Source organism: Dasypus novemcinctus, chromosome 18 (genome assembly GCF_030445035.2).
Source record: "Dasypus novemcinctus isolate mDasNov1 chromosome 18, mDasNov1.1.hap2, whole genome shotgun sequence".
NCBI lineage: Eukaryota > Metazoa > Chordata > Mammalia > Cingulata > Dasypodidae > Dasypus > Dasypus novemcinctus.
Genome location: NC_080690.1, coordinates 81,640,085 through 81,663,077, shown reverse-complemented (window position 1 = coordinate 81,663,077; position 22,993 = coordinate 81,640,085). Strand labels below are relative to the sequence as shown.

At 40.4% G+C, this 22,993-nt stretch overlaps 1 pseudogene; it reads left to right on the top strand.

The window, feature by feature from the left end:
• Positions 1-1,468: 1,468 nt before the first annotated feature.
• Positions 1,469-4,468, top strand: LOC101429887 (mitogen-activated protein kinase 6 pseudogene; annotated as a pseudogene).
• The last annotated feature ends 18,525 nt before the right edge of the window (positions 4,469-22,993 follow it).

Sequence of the window (22,993 nt, the reverse complement as noted above, 5' to 3'; positions counted from 1 at the left end):
TGCTGCAAGAGCTTTAGAGTCTAGGCCCTAATTTCCTTACATGAAGCTATTTCTAGAGATTAGTAACTATAATGTACAGTAGAAGGTTTGTTTCATTTTACTTTTATTTCTTACCACAATTATTTTAATCAATAGGCATAATATAATAAACTTTTGCTTTGCTTTTCCTTTAAAGTCCCTTCTTGTTTACAATAGGGTGACTGTTCTTTAGGAGAAGCATCTGAGCAAAACAGTGTAACTGATAAGAGATTTTGGTTGTTTGTATAGCATCACATTTTTCTAAATAATTAAAAATGTAGCTTTTCTATTTTGTGGCCATCATTGAAGCAGCAGTGGCCAAAAATGAAATTCAATTCCTTTGTGTCCAGAGCAAGAACCACAAAAGGCATTTGTAGCAGTTTCATATCATTAATGAATTCCAAAAAGAAACATTTGTATTATCTTTGTATAGTCCTCTTTTCCTCTTGGGATATGTGATGTTAGTCTATTGTGTCAACATGGCCAGGCAACTGTGCACAGTTGTTTTATCAAGCAAGCACTGGGCTAACTTTAATCCAAGGGCATTTATAGACTTTAGTCACCATTGACTTTACTGCAGTGGTAAATCATAGATAGCTGGTAATAATTGTATCAATCAGGGAGACTGCCATCAGCAAGAGTGATGCTTAACCCAGTCAGTTGAATGCCTTAAAAGGGGAAGTGATTCCTGCACTGAGTGAGAATTTCTCAGCTCATCTTTGTACAGCCAACAACTCCCAGAACTCATCAAAAACCTTCATTGGACTTTCATTGAAGTCCCTGGTTGTGGCCTGCCTGCAGAACCTCAACTTGTGCATCTTCATGGCTGCATGAGAGACTCTTATAGAATCACATACTATTGACAGATATCTCTTGTTGATTCTGTTTCCCTTAAGAACCCTGAATAATACAGCATATTAGATTGTATTGGATTCAGAGGTTTTGCTTTTACTTGGTTAAATATGATTAGGGCTTTGGTTGGGCCATGTCATTAGGACACTGAATCCTGCCCCCTTGCAGGGGTAGATATGCACAGAGAAACTGCACCACAGAGAAGGGAGGTCAGAGTCTTGAGTTGGAGCCCCAGGAAGTAAGAAAACACAGGAGGCTGGTTGTGAGGGAAGAGAAGCGAGCCCTGGGAAGAGAGGAACCCATGAAGCCTGAACCCTGGCAGATGTCAGCAGCCATCTTGCTCCAACACTTGGCAGCAGACTTTGGTGAGGGAAGTAACTTGTGCTTTATGCCCTAGTAACTGTAAGCTTCTACCCCAAATAAATACCCTTTATAAAAGCCAAACAGAGGTTTGGTATTTTGCATCAGCACCTATTTGGCTGACAAATACAGCATTTCATTGCACTTTTCTACATTTAGAGGAAAATTGTGTCTTTCCTTCTTTCCCAGGAACGGAGACAGAAATATAATGTTCAATCCATGCCTATCTGAAAAGTTGATGAAGTTCAGGTTGTGCAAGGACATACAAAGGTCAACAAATTGGCAAAGTAGTCCAGGTTTACAGGAAGAACTATGTCATCAACATCGACGAGTGCAGCAGGAGAAGGCTAATGGCACCACTGTCCACACGGGCATTCAACCCAGCAAGGCGGTCATCACTAGTCTAAAACTGGAGAAAGACCACAAAAAGACCTTTGAACGTAAAGCCAAATCTCACTAAGCAGGAAAGAAAGAGGGCATATATGAGGGAGAAACAATTTAGATGATGCAGGAATAAAAGAACCTCATGTGCAACTTCCATTAAAAATGGCTAAAATGGGGAACTGGATGTGGCTCAAGTGATTGGGCTCCTTCTACCATATGGGAGGTCCAGGGTTCAATTTCTGGGGCCTTCTGGTGAAGACAAGCTGACACACACTGGAGTGCTGGCCCATGCAGAGAGATCACACAGCAAGATGATGCAACAAAAAGAGACACAGAGGAGAGACAATAAGAAATGCTGCAGACCAGGGAGCTGAGGTGGTGCAAGAGATCAAGCACCTCTCTCCCACTTCAGAAGGTCCAAGGATCAGTTCCTGGTGCTGCCTAAAGAGAAGACAAGGAGGCACAGAAGAACATACAGTGAATGGACACAGAGAGCATATAGCAAGCACAGAAACAATGAGGGGTAGGAGTAGAAATGAATAAATTTTAAAATGTTTAGAAAAAACTAACCAACAATTTTATCATGCATATAAGTATGAGGACAGAATCGACAGTGATTATTTTAAAAGTCTTATAAGAAATATTTTTATAAAATTCCCAAATATATAAGAAAATTACACATTTAATTTCTTCATTTTCTTCTTTTAGAAACATGCTGTTGGGAAGTGGTTGTGGCTTAACTGATACAGTGTCTGCCTACCATAGGGAGGGTCCAGTGTTTGATATCCAGGGCCACCTTACCCATGTGGAGAGCTGATCCACATGCAGTGCTGATGTGTGCAAGGAGTGCCATGACACCCAAGGGTGTCCCCTGCATAGAGGAGCCCCACATGCACGGAGTGTGCCTGACAAGAAGAGTGTCCCCAGTTGAAAAAAGCACAGCCCATCCAGGAGTGGCACTGCACACACAGAGAGCTGATGCAGCAAGATGACTCAACAAAAAACATGACACAGTTTCCTGGTCCACATGACAAGAATGCAAGTGGACACACACACACACAGCAATTGGACACAGAGAGCAAACAACAGGGGGAAAGGGGAGAGAAATAAATAATAAAATAAATCTAAAAAAAAAAAAGATACCATTTACCACAAAGAAACTAGCAGTGCTTGAAGAGAACTATTTTTCTAGTAAATTTGTGAAAATTAAGATTCCCAATGGAATCAAGATTATCTTCTAGATACCACCACCTTATGAATATATTTCTATTAGAAATGTGGGTGATGCATTAAAACCTCACATTGATCAATATATGGACTTAAAACCATTTGGTGTGGAGGCAATGACTTGGCTTTTTCTGTTGTAGACAATGACTGTGACAAAAGAGTAGCCATCAAGAAAATTGCCCTTGGGAAGCAGATATTTTTCAACTGATAGAACATTCCTCTACCATATGGAGGGTCCAGGGTTTGATCCCCACTGCCTCCTGACCTGTGTGGTGAGCTGGCACATGTGCAGTGCTGCTGTGCTCAAGGAGTGTCATGCCACACAGGTGTGCCCCCACTAAGGGTGCCCTACATGCAAGGAGTGCACCCCACAAGGAGAGCCACCCCACGTGAAAAAAGCACAGCCCACCCAGGAGTGGCACTGCATACATGGAGAGCTTATGCAGCAATATGATGCAACAAAAAAGATGCATTTTCCCATTGCCACCATATAATGCAAAGCAGATACCGAAGAACACACAGCAAATGGACACAGAGAGCAGACAATGGGGGGAAGGGGAGAGAAAGAAATAAAATAAAACTTTAAAAAAAGAAAAGAAAATTGTCTTTACTGATCCCCAGAGTGGTAAACATGCTCTATGTGAAATCAAAATTACTAGAAGACTTGACCATGATGACACTGTGAAAGTATTTGAACTTCTTGGCCCCAATGGAAGCCAGTTAACAGATGATGTGGGCTCTCTTACTGAACTGAACAGTGTTTATATCTTTTGGGAGTACATGGAGACAGAGTTGGCTAATGTGCTGGCTCAGGGCCCTTTACTGGAGGAGCATGCCAGACTTTTCACCTATCAACTACTACATGGGCTCAAGTATATTCACTCTGCAAACATACTGCACAGAGATCTCAAACCAGCTAATCTTTTCATCAATACCAGAGACATGGTGCTGATGATAGGTGACTTTGGTCTTGCATGGATCATGGATCCCCATTATTCCCATAAGGGTCATCTTTCTGAAGGACTAGTTACTAAATGGTACAGGTTTCCACACCTTTTACTTTCTCCTAATAATGGTACTAAAGCCATTGACATGTGGGCTGAAGGCTGCATCTTTGCTGAAATGCTGACTGGTAAAACTCTTTTTGCAGGAACACATAAACTTAAACAGATGCAGGTGATTTTAGAGTCTATTCCCATTATACATGAAGATCATCTGGATCTTCTCAGTATAATTCCAGTTTACGTTAGAAATGACATGACTGAGCCACACAAACCTTTAACACAGGAATTAGAGAGCACTGGATTTCCTGGAACAGATCCTGACATTTAGTCCAATGCATCTGTTGACAGCAGAGAAAGCACTTTCCTATCCTTACATGAGCATATATTCTTTTCCAACAGGTGAGCCAATTTCACGTCATCTTTTTCATATTGAAGATGAAGTTGATGATATTTTGCTTATGGATGAAATTCATGGTCACATTTATAATGGGGAAAGATACCATGATTGTCAGTTTTCAGAGCATGATTGGCCTATGCATAACAATTTTGATATTCAAGAAGTTCAGCTTGACCCAAAAGTTCTGTCTGATGTCACTGATGAAGAAGTACAAGTTGATCCTTGAAAAAATTTGGATGGAGATTGTGAAAAGTATCTAGAGGATCCTGCTTTTGATTAGAATTTACTCTACTGAGCCTTGTTGGCAGCACCAAGATCATCACAAAAACAAATACTTGATCTGGAGTGTAGCCATACTTGTAATGACAAAATGAGGTCATCGTCATATTTAGATAGCTTAGTTTAGAAAGAGAGTGAAGTTAATCATTCCTATGAACCCAAGCTTATTATAGATCTTTCCAATTGTAAAGAACAGAGCAAATAAAAATCTGATAAGAAAGGCAAGCCAAAATGTGAAAGGACTGGGGGTTAAAGCCCAGATAGCTCTAGAGGAAGCATTCACAGCAACTGGCTGAAAAAGAAAGGGAAAAGAATCAGGGATTTGACTTTGATTCCTTTATTGCAGGAACTATTCAACTTTATTCACAATGTAAGCCTACTGATGTTTTTGATAAATTAAACCAATTGACTAGCTCAGTGTCCCAACTAGAATTGAAAAGCTTGATATCAAATTCAGTAAGCCAAGAATAAGAGGAAAAAGGAGTGGCAAATTTGGCTCAGTTAGAAGTCTTGTACCTGTCTTCTTGGGACAGGAAGTTTGTGAATGGAGAGGAAGACTGTTTCCTGATAAGTCAGTTTTGTTGTGAGGTAAGGAAGGATGAACAAATTGAGAAGGAAAACACTTACACCAGTTACTTGAACAGGTTCTTTAGCAGGAAATAAGATGTGAAATGCTAGAAACTGATCAAGGAGAGAATGGGAAGCTTGGGAGAGAGGAAATGAGGAAGGATTTCTGAACTGCAATGGGGAGTTTCTCTTTGACAAGCAGCTTGAATCCATGGGCATCCCATAGCTTCACTGTCCCATTAGGTCACCACTTAGGTCAATACAGGCCACATTCACACCTTCTGCTATGAAATCTTCCCCTCAAATTCCTCATAAAACATACTGCAGCATTCCAAAACATCTGACCTAAAACACTCAGCAGACATTTCTCTGCATTCTTCATGAAATGAGTTTTTTTTTTTATTACTAGTGTTTAAGTCATTTTTTACTTGAATCAGATGCTGTCATTTTTAGGAAGGATTTCTTTAGTTCTTGGTTTTTAAAATCCAGACTTATTTTCTGCATGTGAGAGTTTTCATTTTAACTGACATGTGATTTGCACATAAAAATTTTAAAAATAGAGTGAAATAATGCAATGTCAGAGGAGACAAAAGAAATGCATTAAGAGAAGTGAAAACATTCTCAAAGAACAATGATCTGTTTTGCAGGAAACAAATCTCACCTTGAAATTTACACAGGGAGACTGTGCATAATTGCATGAAAATATCTTTTTTTCCTAAAACATTTTTAATTCATAAATATTTTTAAGTTTTACATACTGTACACATTTCTTAAAACCCATATGATACTAGAGCACGCTAATAAGATAGGGAATTAATAGATGGATCTGAAACCTGACAAGGAGCCCATGTGCACATCTGGAACCCCCAAGATGGCTGCTGGAGGAACCCCAGCCCTGGAATTCCACTTCCTAGAACAAAGAAATGCCCGGATGTTCTCTAGAAACTTTATCATTGGGTCCTCACTAAGAAATTGATGGGTGGGATAATCAATCCAAACTGGGAACAGCTGAAACCCCTCTCCCCTTCCATTAGCAAAGGGGTGAAATAATTTGTGGGAAGCTGCCTCTGGCACTGGTGTTGTATTGGCAATCTTGTTGCTAAGCATTATTTTTAGATACTAACCCGGTTAAGTTTGTTTCCCCACCCTTGTTGTAGTAATTAAGTTTCTATCCTCATGCCACTCAGAGGTTGTTTTGAAACATCCACAAAAAAACTTCGTGACATGGACCAATCAGATCTGTGATGTGAAACCTCATTCATCACTGTCTATAAATACCCCTGATTGACCCTCAATAAACAAGACTTGATCAGAATCCTGTCTTGTCTCCATTCTTTGTGTCTCTTGTCCCTTTTCATTCCCACTCCCTCCCTCAGGTCTTGGTTTGACTGATCCGTGGGTCTGGTCAAGTGGCGCCTGAACAGGCACCAGAGTATGAGGGATCAAGTGAGGAATGCCGATCGAGGAGCCGGCCAGGACACGAGAATCGGAGGACTCCGCGAGGGAACCTGCCTCTCGGTTGAAGCCTCGGTAAGTGATTGGTGATCATGGGGCAAGAAATGAGCCAGCATGAGACATTTGTAGAGGGTTTCCAAGAGGCATTAAAAACACGAGGAGTAAAGGTGAAAGTAAAACAGTTATTAAGGTTTTTTGAGTTTTCGAAGGAAGTATGTCCGTGGTTTCCTAAAGAAGGAACTATTGATGAGAGAAGATGGAAAAGAGTGGGGGATGCTTTACAGGACTTTTACAAAACTTTTGAACCTGAAAGATTCCCAGTAACTGCATTCTCATATTGGAATCTCATTAATGATATTTTACGTATTCGCCATAGGGACACGGTGGTGGCAAATGTTATTAAGAAGGGTGAGGAAATTTTACAAGAAGGGCAGGGGCTGGAGGCTCTAGCCACCAACCCTAAGAAATCAGCAGACTGCCCAAAGTCCAACCCGCCTGGTGCATCTGGAGCGTCTGGTCTGGAGGAGGACTTGATCTTGCTAGATAGTGAGGAGGACAGGAAGCCTACCACCAGGTCAAAGCAGCCATTAACCCATGCAAACAAAAGATCCTGTAAGGAGGATAAAAATAAAGGAAAAACTAAAACCACATCTAGTAGGAACCCGTACCCTGACCTCAGAAAATTAAAAGTGGAAACTGCTAATGAATCTTCTAATATAGAATCAGGTGAATCTGAGGAGGAGACGGTAAAGTCTCAACCTCCGCCATACGTTCCCTATCCCACAGCCCCACCTATAGTTATGCCGGTAGTTGACCCAAGGAAGGAGTTGTTGAAAAAATAGAGAAACTAAAAGAACAAATCCAATTAGAAGAACAACATCAGGAGCTTATATCTCAGCTAGAAAGGTTAAAGACCAGAAAAACTGGTAATGCTAATAAAACTCCTGAACCCTCTGTTAGACCACTTAGACAAGGAGCGATTTTAAAAAGTGCTCCAGCTTCTAACACTCTGGTTGATGTAGGAGAGCCATAAGCGTTTCCTGTAACAGAAACCAAAGACAATCAGAATCAAACTTGGAGGCACCACCATGGTTTTGACTTTAAGGTTATCAAAGAAATGAAAACCGCTGTTGCGTAATATGGAGCTACTGCTCCTTATACCATGGCCATCCTCAAGGCTATAGCAGAAAATTGGCTCACTCCTACCCATTGGCATACTATCGCCTGTGCTACTTTGTCCAGAGGAGATTATTTGTTATGGAAACCAGAGTATGTTGAGCTTTGCAAAGACACAGCCAGGCGCAATGTGCAGGCAGGCAATGGGTGGAACCTTGACATGCTTATAGATGAAGGGAAGTATACCACTAATGAAGATCAAATGCAGTATGATGCAGGACTTTTTGCTCAAATTCAAACTGCAGGCACTAGAGCCTGGAGAAAATTGCCTGTCAAAGGGGACCTTAGTTCCTCTCTTACTAGCATAAAACAAGGACCAGAAGAACCTTTTGCCGATTTCGTACATCAGCTTATAACCACCACGGGGAGGATATTTAGGAATGCAGAAGTGGGCACTGAATTTGTAAAACAATTAGCTTATGAAAATGCAAATACTGCTTGCCAAGCTGCAGTCCATCCATACAGAAAAAAGATGGATTTGTCTGGCTACATTAGATTATGTTCAGACATAGGAGCCGCATATCAACAAGGTTTAGCAATGGCAGCAGCCCTACAAGGGTTTACAGTTAAACAATACCTAGCCCAACAGAATAAGGGGAAATGCTTCACCTGCGGGGAAGAAGGCCACTTCACCAGGAACTGCAAGGGCCAACTGGTTACAAAAGGGAAGGGCACTACCCCTAGGTTATGTCCTAGATGCCGATGGGGAAAGCACTGGGCTAACGAATGTAGGTCAAAAACGGACGCTCAAGGTTAGCCTTTGCCTTCCCTCCAGGGAAACGGGAATCGGGGCCAGCCCCAGGCCCCCAGACCCAAACAAGTTTATGGGGCAATCAACTTTGTTCCAGCCAGCAACAACCCATTTCAAAACTCTGTCAAGCCACCCCAGTAAGTGCAGGATTGGACCTCTGTACCACCACCCACACAGTATTAACACCTCAGATGGGGGTACAAGCCTTACCAACGGGTGTGTATGGTCCCCTGCTGCATAATACTTCTGGTCTACTAATTGGACAAAGTAGCTCCACAATTAATGGGCTTCAAATTTCTCCTGGCATTATCGATAATGATTATACTGGAGAAATAAAGGTAATGGCATCCTCCCCACAGAACATTTCCACTATTCCCATGGGACAAAGAATTGCTCAACTATTACTACTCCCATTAATAGGCACAGATAATAGAGTGAAAGGTTTTAAGTGTGGTTCAGGAGGATTTGGTTCCTCTGATGCATATTGGGCACAAGCTATTTCTACCAGTAAACCTATGATGACCTTATGGTTGGACGGTAAGGAATTTAATGGGCTTGTAGACACTGGAGCAGATGTTACCATCTTAAAAAGAGAGGACTGGCCACTTAAATGGCCTCTCTCTCCCACATTAACTAATTTAAGGGGCATAGGCCAGAGTCAAAAATCCCAAAAAAAAGCTCAAAGTTACTAACCTGGAAGGATAAAGAAGGAAATCAGGGAACTATACAACCCTATGTGATATCTGGACTCCCCATTAATCTTTGGGGAAGGGATTTGCTTTCTCAAATAGGGCTTCTCATGTGCAGTCCCAACAATATAGTCACAGCTCAAATGCTCTCGCAAGGGTTTAAACCGGGAAAAGGTTTAGGAAAATCCGAATCAGGCATTGCTCAACCCCTATCTATAAAGGAACAAAATAGCAAAAGGGGCCTGGGAAATTTAGCCTAGGGGTTGTTGATCTTCCTGTACCCCATGCAGACCAAATCACCTGGCTTTCAGATGAACCTGTATGGGTCGATCAATGGCCTTTATCTTTTGAAAAATTACAAGCCGCACAGCAGTTAGTACAGGAACAGCTGGCAGCAGGACATATTTTAGAGAGTAATTCACCCTGGAACACACCTATCTTTGTCATTAAGAAAAAATCTGGAAAATGGCATTTATTGCAGGACTTACGGGCAGTGAACAAAACCATGGTACATATGGGAACTCTGCAACCTGGTCTTCCATCTCCTGTTGCTATTCCTTTTGGCTATTATAAAATCATTATAGATCTGAAGAATTGCTTCTTTACCATCCCATTACACCCAAGTGATCAGAAACGTTTCGCATTTAGCCTTCCCTCTATCAATTTTAAGGAACCTATGAAAAGATTCCAGTGGAGAGTTTTACCTCAGGGCATGGCCAATAGCCCCACCTTATGCCAAAAAATTTGTAGACATAGCCATACAAAATGTTAGGATTAAATGGAAACATCTTTATATCATACATTATATGGATGACATTCTGATGGCTGGCAGAGACGGGCAGGACGTCCTGAAGTGCTACCATGATATGGAGGTAACTTTGAAAGCACACGGGCTTCAAATTGCCCCTGATAAGGTACAGCTGACAGATCCCTATACTTACTTGGGATTCCAAATATTGGGGAACAGAAATACGAATCAAAAGGTAGAGCTTAAAAGTCGCAGGTTATAAGATCAATGCGCAAAAATCAGTAGCATTTCTGTACACCAATAATGAGCAAGATCAGGAGGAAATCAAGAAACAAATACCATTCACAATAGTAAATTAAAAAAATCAAATACTTAGGAATAAATTTAACTAAAGAGGTAAAAAACTTATACACCGAGAACTATACAAGACTGTTCAAGGAAATCAAAGAAGACCTAAATAAATGGAAGAATATTCCTTGTTCATGGATAGGAAGACTGAATATTATTAAGATGTCTATCCTACCAAAACTGTTCTACACATTCAATGCAATCCCAACAAAAATCAACACAGCCTTCTTTAAGGAACTAGAAAAACTAACTATGAAATTTATTTGGAAAGGAAAGAGGCCCCGAATAGCCAAAGACATATTGAAAAAGAAAAACGAAATAAGAGGAATCACACTTCCTGACTTCAAAACATACTACAAAGCTACAGTAGTGAAAACAGCATGGTATTGGCATAAGGAGAGACACACAGACCAATGGAATTGAATTGAAATTTCAGATATAGAACCTCATGTATATAGCCATATAATATTCGATAAAGCCACCAAACCCTCTCAACTGGGAGAGAATGGCCTATTCAACAAATGGTGCCTGGAGAACTGGATAGCCATATGTAGAAGAATGAAAGAGGATTACCATCTCACACCTTATACAAAGATCAACTCAAAATGGATCAAAGACCTAAATATAAGAGCCAAGACCATAAAGATCTTCAAAAGCAGTGTAGGGAAACATCTACAGGACCTTGTAATAGGAAATGGCTTCATGAATATCACACCAAAAGCACGAGCAGCAAAATAACTAATAGATAAATGGGACTTCCTCAGAATTAAAGCCTTCTGCACCTCAAAGGAGTTTGTCAAGAAAGTGAAAAGGGAACCCACACAATGGGAGAAAATATTTGGCAACCATATATCTGATAAGAGACTTATAACTTGCATATATAAAGAACTCATATATCTTGAAAACAAAAAGATAAACAACCCATTTAAAAAATGGGGAAAAGATTTAAACAGGCACTTCTCCAAAGAAGAAATACAAATGGCTAAAGAGCACATGAAAAAATGCTCCAAATCTCTAGCTATCAGGGAAATCCAAATCAAAACTACAATGAGATACCATCTTACTCCCATAAGATTGGCAGCTATGAAAAAAACAGAAGAATACAAATGCTGGAGAGGATGTGAAGAAAGAGGAACACTCATCCACTGCTGGTGGGAATGCAGAAGGATCCAAACATTCTGGAGGACAGTTTGGCAGTTTCTCAAAAAACTAACCATAGATTTGCCATATGACCCAGCAATACCACTGCTGGGTATATACCCAACAGAACTGAAAACAAGGACACAAACCGATATATGTACACCAATGTTCATAGCAGCATTGTTCACTATTGCCAAAAGTTGGAATCAATCCAAATGCCCATCAACAGATGAGTGGATCAATAAAATGTGGTATATACACACAATGGAATACTACTCGGCTGTAAGAACAAATACACTACAATCACACGTGATAACATGGATGAACCTTGAGAATCTTATGTTGAGTGAAGCAACCCAGGCATTGAAGGATAAATACTACATGATCTCAATGATATGAAATAAGCAAACTGCCTCAGAGAGTTAGAGTCTGGAAAACAGGCTTACAGGAAATCGGGGGGTGGAGGAAGGATGTGAGTTAACGTCTGCAGGGGTGGAATCTGTGATGAGCTGATGGTAAGTATGAGCACAAAGAAGGGACAAAATGGGGGCAAGGGGTTGCCTTTGGGTGGGGCTTTGTGGGTTTGAGGGGGGCTGGGGATGGGCAGAGGGGTAATATTGTCCAAAAGTTGGGGGGAGGGAGGGGCAACATACGAACATGGGAGAGTGTCAGGTGTTCGTTGAGAACAAAATGTTGAGAAAATCGTATCAAAGTATAAGTAGGAGAGTTACCTGTTTAGGATGCTCAGGGGGTATGGTCTGATGCGGGCCGGACTCCGGGGGAATAGCTGAAGGCTCATTTTGCCAAGGTGGGTTGTACCATTGGGAAGAGACCCAAGAAGTGAGAGTTGGGGTGGACCCACATCCTGGGGAGGACTAATGCCGTCAAATAGAGAGAACTGTATCTCTCATGAGAAAGGATGGCTCCCAGGGCATTAGGGCAGTTGAGAAAGTCAGGTCCTGAATACTGCTGCAAGTATCTCTGGACATGGCTTCTCGGGAAATGGAGATTGGCTGGCGTTGTGGGCCCCAAGGGGAGGGGAAAATGGATGTGGAATGGATGGAATCAAGGTAAATATGGGGGCAAGAGAGGAGTTCTGTGAGAGTACACGAGGATGAATATAAAACATCTAATATTACACCAAAAACATATAGGGGATGACAGACTAATAATGTAAACCATAAGGCAAAACATAGGATAACTAAAAAATTTAGAAAACTGTACAACCTAAAGTATGGACCACATAGTAAGCACAGATGTCACCTTGTTTGAAAACAATTGTCTTGGAATCTGTACATCAGTTTCAGGAAATATGATATGAATAAGCTAAAAGATTATCGCTGTGGAAGGGAAAAGGTTTTAAGGTGGATCTGGGGAAGTACTATATATTGTATATATGAATTTCGGTGATCTAAGACTCTTGTGAAGCTGACATTATGTTGGGATTCACTTTACAGGAAGTTTTGGATCACAGACGGGTTCAACAATGGCAGTGGAGGAATACTGATATAGGATGTTGTTGACAGGATATATATGGTTGACAGGGAGTTATACAGGGCATATGCCCAGGGTATATAGTAATGTCTAGATATACTCATAGTGGAAACAATTAAAAATAACAGCTGGGGGGGTACTGGGCCCCTGGCCGGGGGGTCACTGTTGTGGACCCTGGGGGAGCAGCGGCAGTCCCCCAGGTGCAATGGCAAGAACCAGGAAGGAAGGAGAGCCCAACAGTGGGCTCCTGATACTAATGGCTATGCTTTTGAGCCTATACACCTGCAATAAGAACAAGGCCTAGAGTAGCACTGTGCCTGGGAGTTTCCTCCTGACAGCCTTCATGTTACTCAAATGTGGCCACTCTCACAGCCAAACTCAGCATGTAGATGCAGTGCATTCCCCCAGCGTGGGACATGACACCCAAGGATGAGCCTCCCTGGCACCGAGAGATCACTACCACATACCAGCTGAAGATGCAACTAGAAAATGACCTTGAATTAAAGGTTCAATGCGGATCAGCAGAATATCCCTGTCTACATATAATAACATGACTTCAAAATGCTGTTTGTCCTAATGTAAGGGGGAAATGGAAAGGAGAAATGAGATTATAAGGCTATGAGTCTCTAAAAAAGAGTCTGGAGGTTGTCAGAAGGAATGCCCTTATGCACAACTGAGCAGAGTCTAAGAAACAGATAAAGTAGATACAACCCCAGGTATTGGTTCTTTTGAGGGATAAAGAGACCCACGGGTTCTATGGTCATGGCAGATGGGGCTCACTGCCATGGCAGATCGCCCTTCTTTGGAGCTGGTGTTTCTGCATGATGGAATTGGACTCAGAGGGGATCTCGTCTCACAAGATTTGCATGCTACTTTATTGGAATTGTAGTTGGTGGTGGGGTTTAAGATATATTTAGGGGATTTGAATCTCTGGACTGATAATATGACACCCAGGCCCAGAGCCTCAACAGACTTCAGCTCCTACACTTTGATTTATTGGACTTACCCCACTCAGCTAACATGGAGTTGAAGAAGGTCAACCACCACACCATGGAGCCTAGAGTGTCTACAACTGAAAGCAGGAGGAGTGCATCCAGTATCCATGTGGAATCTAAGCCCCCACTTGACATAGATGTGCAATGGACACAATCAATCCAATGTCCACAGAGAAAATGTGGAATGGGTGTGGGAATGGTAGCCATGGTGGCTGCTGGGTTTGGGGAATGGGAGGAAGAGATGAGATGTGGAGGCATTTTCGGGACGTAGAGTTGTCCTGGGTTGTGCTTCACGGACAATTACGGGACTTTGTAGATCCCCCCAGGGCCCACTGGATGGAACGTGGGAGAGTGTGGGCTATGATGTGGACCATTGACTACGGGGTGCAGTGATGTTCAGAGATGTACTTACCGGGTGCAATGGATGTGTCACGATGATGGGAGAGAGTGTTGCTGTGGGGGGAGTAGGGGGTGGGGGTGGTGGGGTTGATTGGGACCTCATATTTTTTTAATGTAATTTTTAAAAATAAATAATTTTAATTAAAAAAAAGGTAGAGCTTAGACTAGATAAATTTAAAACCCTTAATGATTTTCAAAAGCTCCTGGGAGACATAAAGTGGCTCCGCCCATATTTAAAATTAACTATGGGAGATCTAAAACCGTTATTTAACATCCTACAGGGAGATCCCAACCCTAACTCCCCAAGAAATATTACCCCAGATGGATATCAAGCCCTCAAAATAGTGGAACAGGCTATTCAATTGCAATTCGTCACTGCCATAAACTATGATCAGCCCCTGCTTCTAGTCATATGTCAAACTTTTTAACACCCACTGCAGTGTTCTGGCAAGCTGCTCCCATAATGTGGGTTCACCTACACGCATCGCCTGCCAAAATAATCTACCCCTATTATCAGGCGATTGCAGACATTATTATGCTAAGTAGGGATCAAAGTAAATGCTACTTTGGCAAAGAACCTGATACTATTATCCAGCCGTATACTAAGCACCAGGTCGATTGGCTTTTCCAAACCACTGACTGTTGGCCCATCGCCTGTTCGTCATATTCAGGGCAAATAGACAACCATTACCCCACTGACAAGCTTCTTCATTTTTTAAGTACCCATGATTTTGTATTCCCTACAAGAACATCTATGCAACCCATTACTAATGCCATGTTAGTATTTACTGACGGGTCCTCCTCGGGAATGGCTGCTTACGTCTTTAATGACAAAAATGTCCAGTTTCAAACTCATTCAAAATCCGCACAGCTTACAGAAGTACAAGCTGTCATAGCTGTGTTCTCTGCATTCTGAAGTGCCTCTTTTAACCTCTTCACAGATAGAGCTTATATAGCTCAGTCAGTCCCTTTACTTGAAACAGCCGCTCAAATAAAAAACGTCTCGGAGGCGGCTATTTTGTTCACCCCTCTTATTCTCTTATTCATAAAAGGAATCACCCCTTTTTTATTGGTCACCTCAGAGCTCATTCCAATCTTCTGGGTCCTCTCACCCAAGGAAACCATTTAGCTGATCAGGCCACTCTACTGTGCTATGTTAACCAGGGCATGCATGACAACTCGAATAACCTTAACAAAGCTGTTAAAGCCCACCAGTTACATCATATTAATGCATATACTTTAAGGCTTATGTTCAGAATTACCTGAGAAGAAGCTCGCCAAATTGTTAAAGGATGCCCTTCCTGTGTAACCCTTTTACCTACACCTCATTTAGGAGTAAACCCCTGCAGTCTGATACCTAATGCCCTCTGGCAAATGGACGTAACTCATATTCCTGAATTTGGTAATCTGAAATATGTGCACATTACAGTTGATACCTTTAGCAGCTTTATCTTCACCACCCCACAAACAGGGGAAGCAGGGAAAAACGTTATCGCACATGTGTTAACTGCCATGTCAGTATTAGGAACCCCACAACAGATAAAGACAAATAATGGCCCCAGATATACTGGCCATGTATTCACCACATTTTGCCAGCATTTAGGCATAAAACACATCACAGGCATGCCATATAACCCCCAAGGGCAAGGTATAGTTGAAAGAGAGCATCTGTCTCTAAAAATTACCATCGAAAAAATAAAAAAGGGGGAGTGGTATCCTGTCAGAGGATCCCCCCAAAATCTATTATCCCACTCTCTTTTCATTAAATTTTTTAAGCTTAGACCAAAAGGGACACCCTGCAGCTGAGTGCTTCTGGCACTCTAACCCCGGCACTAACCATGCCACAGTTCTGTGGAAAGACCCAATGGATAATACCTGGCATGGACCCGATCCCATCCTAATATGGGGCAGAGGATCAGTTTGCATCTATTCAAAAGAACTAGATGCAGCCAGGTGGCTGCCGGAACAATTGGTTAAACAAATGGATAATAACAATCTATCCAGGGTAGAGGACTCTCCCTGAGATGAATACTGTTTTCTTGCAGGAAAGTAACCAACACTAAAACCAATGCAGCTGTGCAGCCCCCCTGGAATCCTTCTATGCAGCTTCATCACCATCATCAGAGCCCTTCTGTTATATGCCGGCACTCTGAGTGACTGGACCATGCTGGACAGATCCCTTCTACTTACTTTCTTCGTAATGTATATTTGCCTTCTTCTCGCTATTGCCTGCTGTGTATAACCCATCCACCATATGCCTGAAAATCTGGATACTAAGCTGCCTCCTGAGTACTGTCCAAGGGGGGTTTGGACCATGCCCCAGTAGACAAGTGCTATTGGAAAGCTTATATGGTAAACCTTGTGAGTGTAAAGGAGGTCAGGTTATCACGGTACCCAATATGTATACACAGTCTGTGCAGTGCAGTAATAATAAGATGGCTTATTTGCAGGCCCCGACTAGTCATGCCGGAGGTTATGGGGAACAGGAGTGGGTCTACCAAAACCTATCTAGAGTAATTCCCTCCATAGGTGGTCACCCTGAACCCTGCCACTGTGAATGTATATACCCATCCATGCACAGCAGCTGTTATATTGAGGTACAATCGTGCACCAAAAACAATAAGACCTATTATACTGCCAAATTAGCTCGTACCAAATCTGGCAATGCTGGAGGAGACTGGGGCATGAATCCTAACCCTTTACAGAGTAATCATTTAGTAGAAGCTGGCTGTCTCGGTGCCATGGGAAACACTGTTTGCTGGAATAAAATTCCTCTGGTTCATGTTTCAGACAGAGGAGGTCCACAAGATCAGGCCCGGCAGGTGATTATCCAAGAAAGAATAGAGGAAATTATTAGGAATTCATTCCCTCAACTTGAATATCACCCTTTAGCCTTACCAAAGACTGAGAGTGTAAATATAGATGCTCAGACTTTTGAAATCCTTATGGCTGCCTATAAATTGCTCAATGAGTCCCAACCCGACACTGCACAAGACTGCTGGCTGTGTTTACATACAGGAAACTCAGTACCCTTAGTGCTACCTGCAGGTAATAGATCTTACCTTAGTAATCAAACCTGCGCTATCATCCCACCCATTAGGGTACAACCCATTTTCACTGATGCATATGCTGTTTTCTGCCTCCATTCTCCATCGATCAATAATAGTCATGAACTTCATTTAGGACATATTGCCTTTGCCCAATGCAACATGACTCTCAATATCTCTGATGCTCTTTGTGCCAGTAATGGCACAGTATTCATTTGTGGCAATAACCTCGCATTCACCTTCTTGCCCTCTAATTGGACAGGGACATGTACCCTTGCCATTCTTTTCCCAGATGTAGACATTGTGGGGGGAACTGAACCTGTGCCTATTCTGAGGATGGACTTTATTGCTGGTCGCTCTAAGAGGGCCATTCAATTTGTTCCACTTTTAGTGACATTAGGCATCTCTGGAGCTTTAGCCACTGGAACAGCAGGTTTGGGGATATCCATTAATCAAAACACAAAGCTATCTAAGCAATTGATTGATGATGTCCAAGCCTTATCTAGCACTATACAAGATATCCAAGATCAATTGGATTCTTTAGCTGAAGTAGTATTGCAGAAAAGGAGAGGGCTAAACCTCCTTATGGCAGAGCACAGTGGGATATGCTTGGCCTTACAGGAAAGGTGTTGTTTTTACGCTAATAAATCTAGCATTGTTTGAGATAAGGTTAAGAAGCTTCAAGAAGATCTGGAAAAGAGAAGAAAGGAGCTGGCTGACAACCCCCTGTGGAGTGGGATGAATGGACTATTGCCCTATCTACTCCCTTTCTTGGGACCTCTGCTTGGCTTACTAATACTTCTATCACTAGGACCTATTCTCTTTAACAAGATTATGGCCTTTTTAAAGCAACAACTGGATGCCATAAAAATGCAGCCCATCCAGGGCCATTATCACAGACTGGACATGGCCGACTATGACGAGGGGTCTGATCACTACTTGCAAATGGATCCCAGAACATGAATATCTCATCAGTATCTTCTGAGGTGCTGGACTGGTTAGTCAATGATGGGCAACTGGGCAAGGCATTCTCACGATAACAACCACCTAAGACAGAGACGTGGCCTTTCACTGCCACAATTCTCAATGATGGGTAAGGTCTAATGCGATTGTCTGTTTGCCAGCCCTGACCTAAGACAGGCACAGTCCCCCCAGAATGGGCTGTCTTGTCAGTCTTCCTTTTCTGCTAAAAATATTAAAGAAAAAGGGGACCTGTGGGAAGCTGCCTCTGGCACTGGTGTTGTATTGGCAATCTTGTTGCTAAGTGCTAATTTTTAGATACTAACCCGGTTAAGTTTCTGTTTCCCCACCCTCGTTGTAGTAATTAAGTTTCTATCCTCATGCTACTCAGACAGTTGTTTTGAAATGTCCGCGAAAAGACTTCGTGACGTGGACCAATCAGATCTGTGATGCGAAACCTCATTCATCACTGTCTATAAATACCCCTGATTGACCCTCAATAAATGAGACTTGATCAGAATCCTGTCTTGTCTCCATTCTTTGTGTCTTTTGTCCCTTTTCATTCCCACTCCCTCCCTCAGGTCTTGGTTCAACTGATCAGTGGGTCGGGTCAATAATTAGCAATTTTAAAGCAAACCATGAGGCTTTAGTTTGTCTCTTGCCTTCTTCTTTTGCCTGTGGACCTGTCCTGCCCTCTGTATGCTTCTGTCACCATTTTTCCTCTGCCATGTGGCCACACAAGTAAGCCTGGGAACTTATAACCTATAATGGGGAATTATAGCTTGTAAATTAGCCCTCTTCATCCCTTTTCATCTCCTTCCACACTACCTGGGTCCCCTGCTTTGTTATATTCTGTTATATTCTCCCGTTTCTCTTCCCTCCCTATCTGAATAAATTACTGGCCTAACTCATCCGGCATGCTCTTGAAATTCATTTCTGCAGCATAGCCAAAAACCTAGAGAGAATCTGGTAACAGTACCAGCAGCAACTGAAAATGAAAGCTGAATTTGGTGCACATATGTTTTCTACCTCAAGGTAACAAAAGTGTGTGGCAAAACATATACCACCAATAGTGCTCCACAATATGCACTTCTATTTAGCCAGCATTTATTATAGTAAACTATTCTTAAGATTCAGTCACTATTTATAAATGTTCTGGTATGCATTCTTTATAGTGAAGTGTTAATACATCACATCTTATTTATTTTAGCAAATCAGTATATTTTCTGGGTTTAATTATAGAAAGTTAACTTAGTTTTGGAAATTTATTTGCAAACACACTTTTTCCATTTGGCACTATGGTACGTTGCCTACCTAGCTGAATATATAATGTCAGTTTATTCTAAGGCTGTCAACATGCTTAATTTACTTAAGTGCTCATTTTAAGCAAATTGCTCACTATGTATAAGGACTTGTATTTCAGAGGTGCTTGATCTATCTACCAACAAAAATTGGAAAGTAATTTATTATAAAATGCTCCTAGAAGTCTTAATTGTGATTATTTTTTAAAAAATTATAATGTCAGTTTGTGTGCATGTAAGTACTTAAGTATATCATTATTGTAGATTAAAAGTTGTACATGATAAGACATTTTGTTTCTACTGTATGTTTTTACTGAATGATATATGCCTGTTCTAAGGCAAGCATGAATAAAATTAGGTTAAGTGTAGCATGTGACATGACAATCTCTTAGAAATTTGTTTATCTATTTTATTTTACTGAACATTATCTGTATCTTTGGTTACTTTACCCTGTTTAAAGAAAAAGGACAAATAGAACATAGCCAGCAAAAGAAAGTGATAAATGTAATCTGAGTTTTTACACACAGCAAGTGTATATATTTTAGCACCTGACTTTTTCCAAGGTGAAAGGACAAATTGTTTTCTAACAGTTTGCAGTTTAAGATATACTTAAAGATTTTATTAAAATATTAAATGTTGTCAGGTCTGAACATTATATTTAAACAGGCCTTGATTTATCACAGTGACAGGTAAGTTAGTAAAATAGTTAGGAAAAGACTTAACTTCCAAAGGAGCAGTTGCTGTGTATTTTTTCTTAAACAATAAGGATTTGATGAAGCCACTTTGATAAGACTCAGATTCTTCATTCTTTATAAATACATCTATGCTCTCAAAAGGAATTTTATATCTTTCCACTCCAAACAGAACAGCAATTTAAAAAATTGTGTTACTTTAACTGAAAGTACATCATTTGGTAAAGAGATCTTCATTAGTATAGATTATCACAGATTGAGGTGGCACTTGACAGTTTTTTCTGCTGTAAGTTACTTTATCATATTAACATCAACTCCTAGGTTTCTACTTAATGGTTTCCTGGAATCAGTCATTTACACTGAAATCTTTCAGTTTGGAAAATCCTTTTACAAACTTCCCATAACCATCCTTAACCATGTAGAACAGTTAATTCATCTCAAGGTAAATTTCACCATTAAATAAGCTTATTGAATTAACGTCAGCAGCAAATGAAATTTACTTCCACTAACTCTTCTACAAACTTCCATATCCATTCAAGCTTGTCCTACATATTTCCACACTGATTTTATGAAAACCAGCCATCTTATCTTGGGACAAAACACACTCTCTTAAACAAGCTTTCAGAAACCTTCTTCTTTCTTATCCCTTTTTAAAATATACATACATTTGAAAAAAGATACTTAGGTTACATAAATGTTACAAGAATCATACCACTTTAAGTCTTGCCTTATATCCATCATTCTGTTCTGTGAAGAACTAGTCATTTCAATTTTGGCAAAATAATTAAATTTTTAGGAGGTACTGGGGATTGAAACTGGGACCTTGTACATGCAAAGCAGGTGCTGAAACACTGACCTACACACACTCTACAAAACAATTGTTTTTAAAAGTTTGTACTAGTTTAACCAAAAACTTACAATTTTCATCATCTTAAAGATTTAACACACTGATATTACCTTATTTTATTAGTATCCATATAAAACTAGGAACAGTGCCCTAAGTAGAATAAAATTAAAATAATGATAGCTGATGTAAGAACTATTTCCTTCTATCTTTTCCTCCATAGGTTAAAAGTTCTTTGTTTTCATAATATGTTCAATTTCTGAACCTCAAAAGCATCCTGACTCAGGCTCTGGAGAATGTATTGTAATTGTTTGGTTTTAATCATAATTTAGAAAAAGATTTTCATAGATTTTAAGGGTATTTTTCTTTACATGCTGAAATTTGGACACTGGATTATTACTTTAATCTCAAAACTGTTGGAGCTTTGGACAAATAATGATTAGACTAAGGGATAGGGAATGATCTGGCCAAAATTTGGGGCAGATGAGGATTGGCTCTGTGCCAACCTTGCTTTCATAATTATTCTTGTGCTTTTCTGTTTATTCAGTGTATATTTTAATTTCTCTGGGTGGTAATATTAAATGGACAATGAAAATTCTGGGTGGTAATATTAAATGGACAATGAAAATTCTTAAAAGAGCTCTATTCAAATGGCTAAAAATTTACAAAAGGAACTTATATTAATAAAGTAAGGAAATCTAATTTTTAACACTTTTTAAATTAAAGTTAATAGATCATAAAGACTGTTATATTAAAAACATTAAAAAACATACTGATATTCTACTATAAAACTATTGAGACTAGTAATTGAAGAAATTGTAATATTGAGGTGGAGAAAGTGGAAATCTAAATTGGGATAAATGGTTTATTCTTTTTTTCACAGAAGAGAATGAGGAATATGAAACCTAAGTAGATATTGAAAGGCATAATTTTGTTTAAAAGAATGTGATTTTTCCTAAGATAAGATAGCTGGCTTTCAAAAAATCAGGATGGAATATGTAGGACAAAACTTGAATGCATATGACAAGTTGTAGAAGGTATTGTAGAAGGGAGCATTAAGTAAGGGAATGCATTTTGTGAAGGCAGAGTTTGTCAAGGTGAAGCAAGTATGTGGTTATGGATAGTTATAAGAAGTTTGTAGAAGCAATGTTTAAACCAAAATATTTGAATGGCTAATTCCAGTACATTATTATTAAACAGACACTGAATTGATTTTAATATCAAAAAGAAGCTTCATAACAGGAAAAACTGTCAGAGGCCACCTCAATCTGCATATTAATGTGGTGGTAAAGGAAGATAATCTTGATTCCATTGGGCTTGTATATTGCTGAAGTAAAATACTTGTTACTTAATGTCATCATAGTGAAGATGTATATGTAAAAATCTCCATGGTTCTGAATTATGCTATGCACCAGGCCAGTGGAATACTGGGGCCAACCTTTGAAGCTACTCTCCAGGGTCAAAGGTGGTGCAGCATATTGGCTGTGGGAAGGACATACAAAGTGGAACAGTAATTACCACAGTGCTGTGAGTAGAACATAAATGTAATTGGTGTCATGGCCTGCTCCCATGTAGCGGCAACTTGTATGGTGTTGCAAACCTAGAGCTTAGATCTATTAATTGCAACTCAAAAAGTAACTTATGCATTCATTAGTGCATTGATTGGTGTTAAGTACTGTACTTATATCTCTCCTATTCTACATATATGCTTGATGATTATGGTGATATATTTTCTAGATCATATGCATAGGGATATTGAACATGGTCAACGGTCCTGGTAGACTTCATTTCCTAAGTAGTTAATGAACATGTTTAATCCAAGTCTCCCTCCTAGCCCTTATTCTAAAACATGCCCCACTCATATCC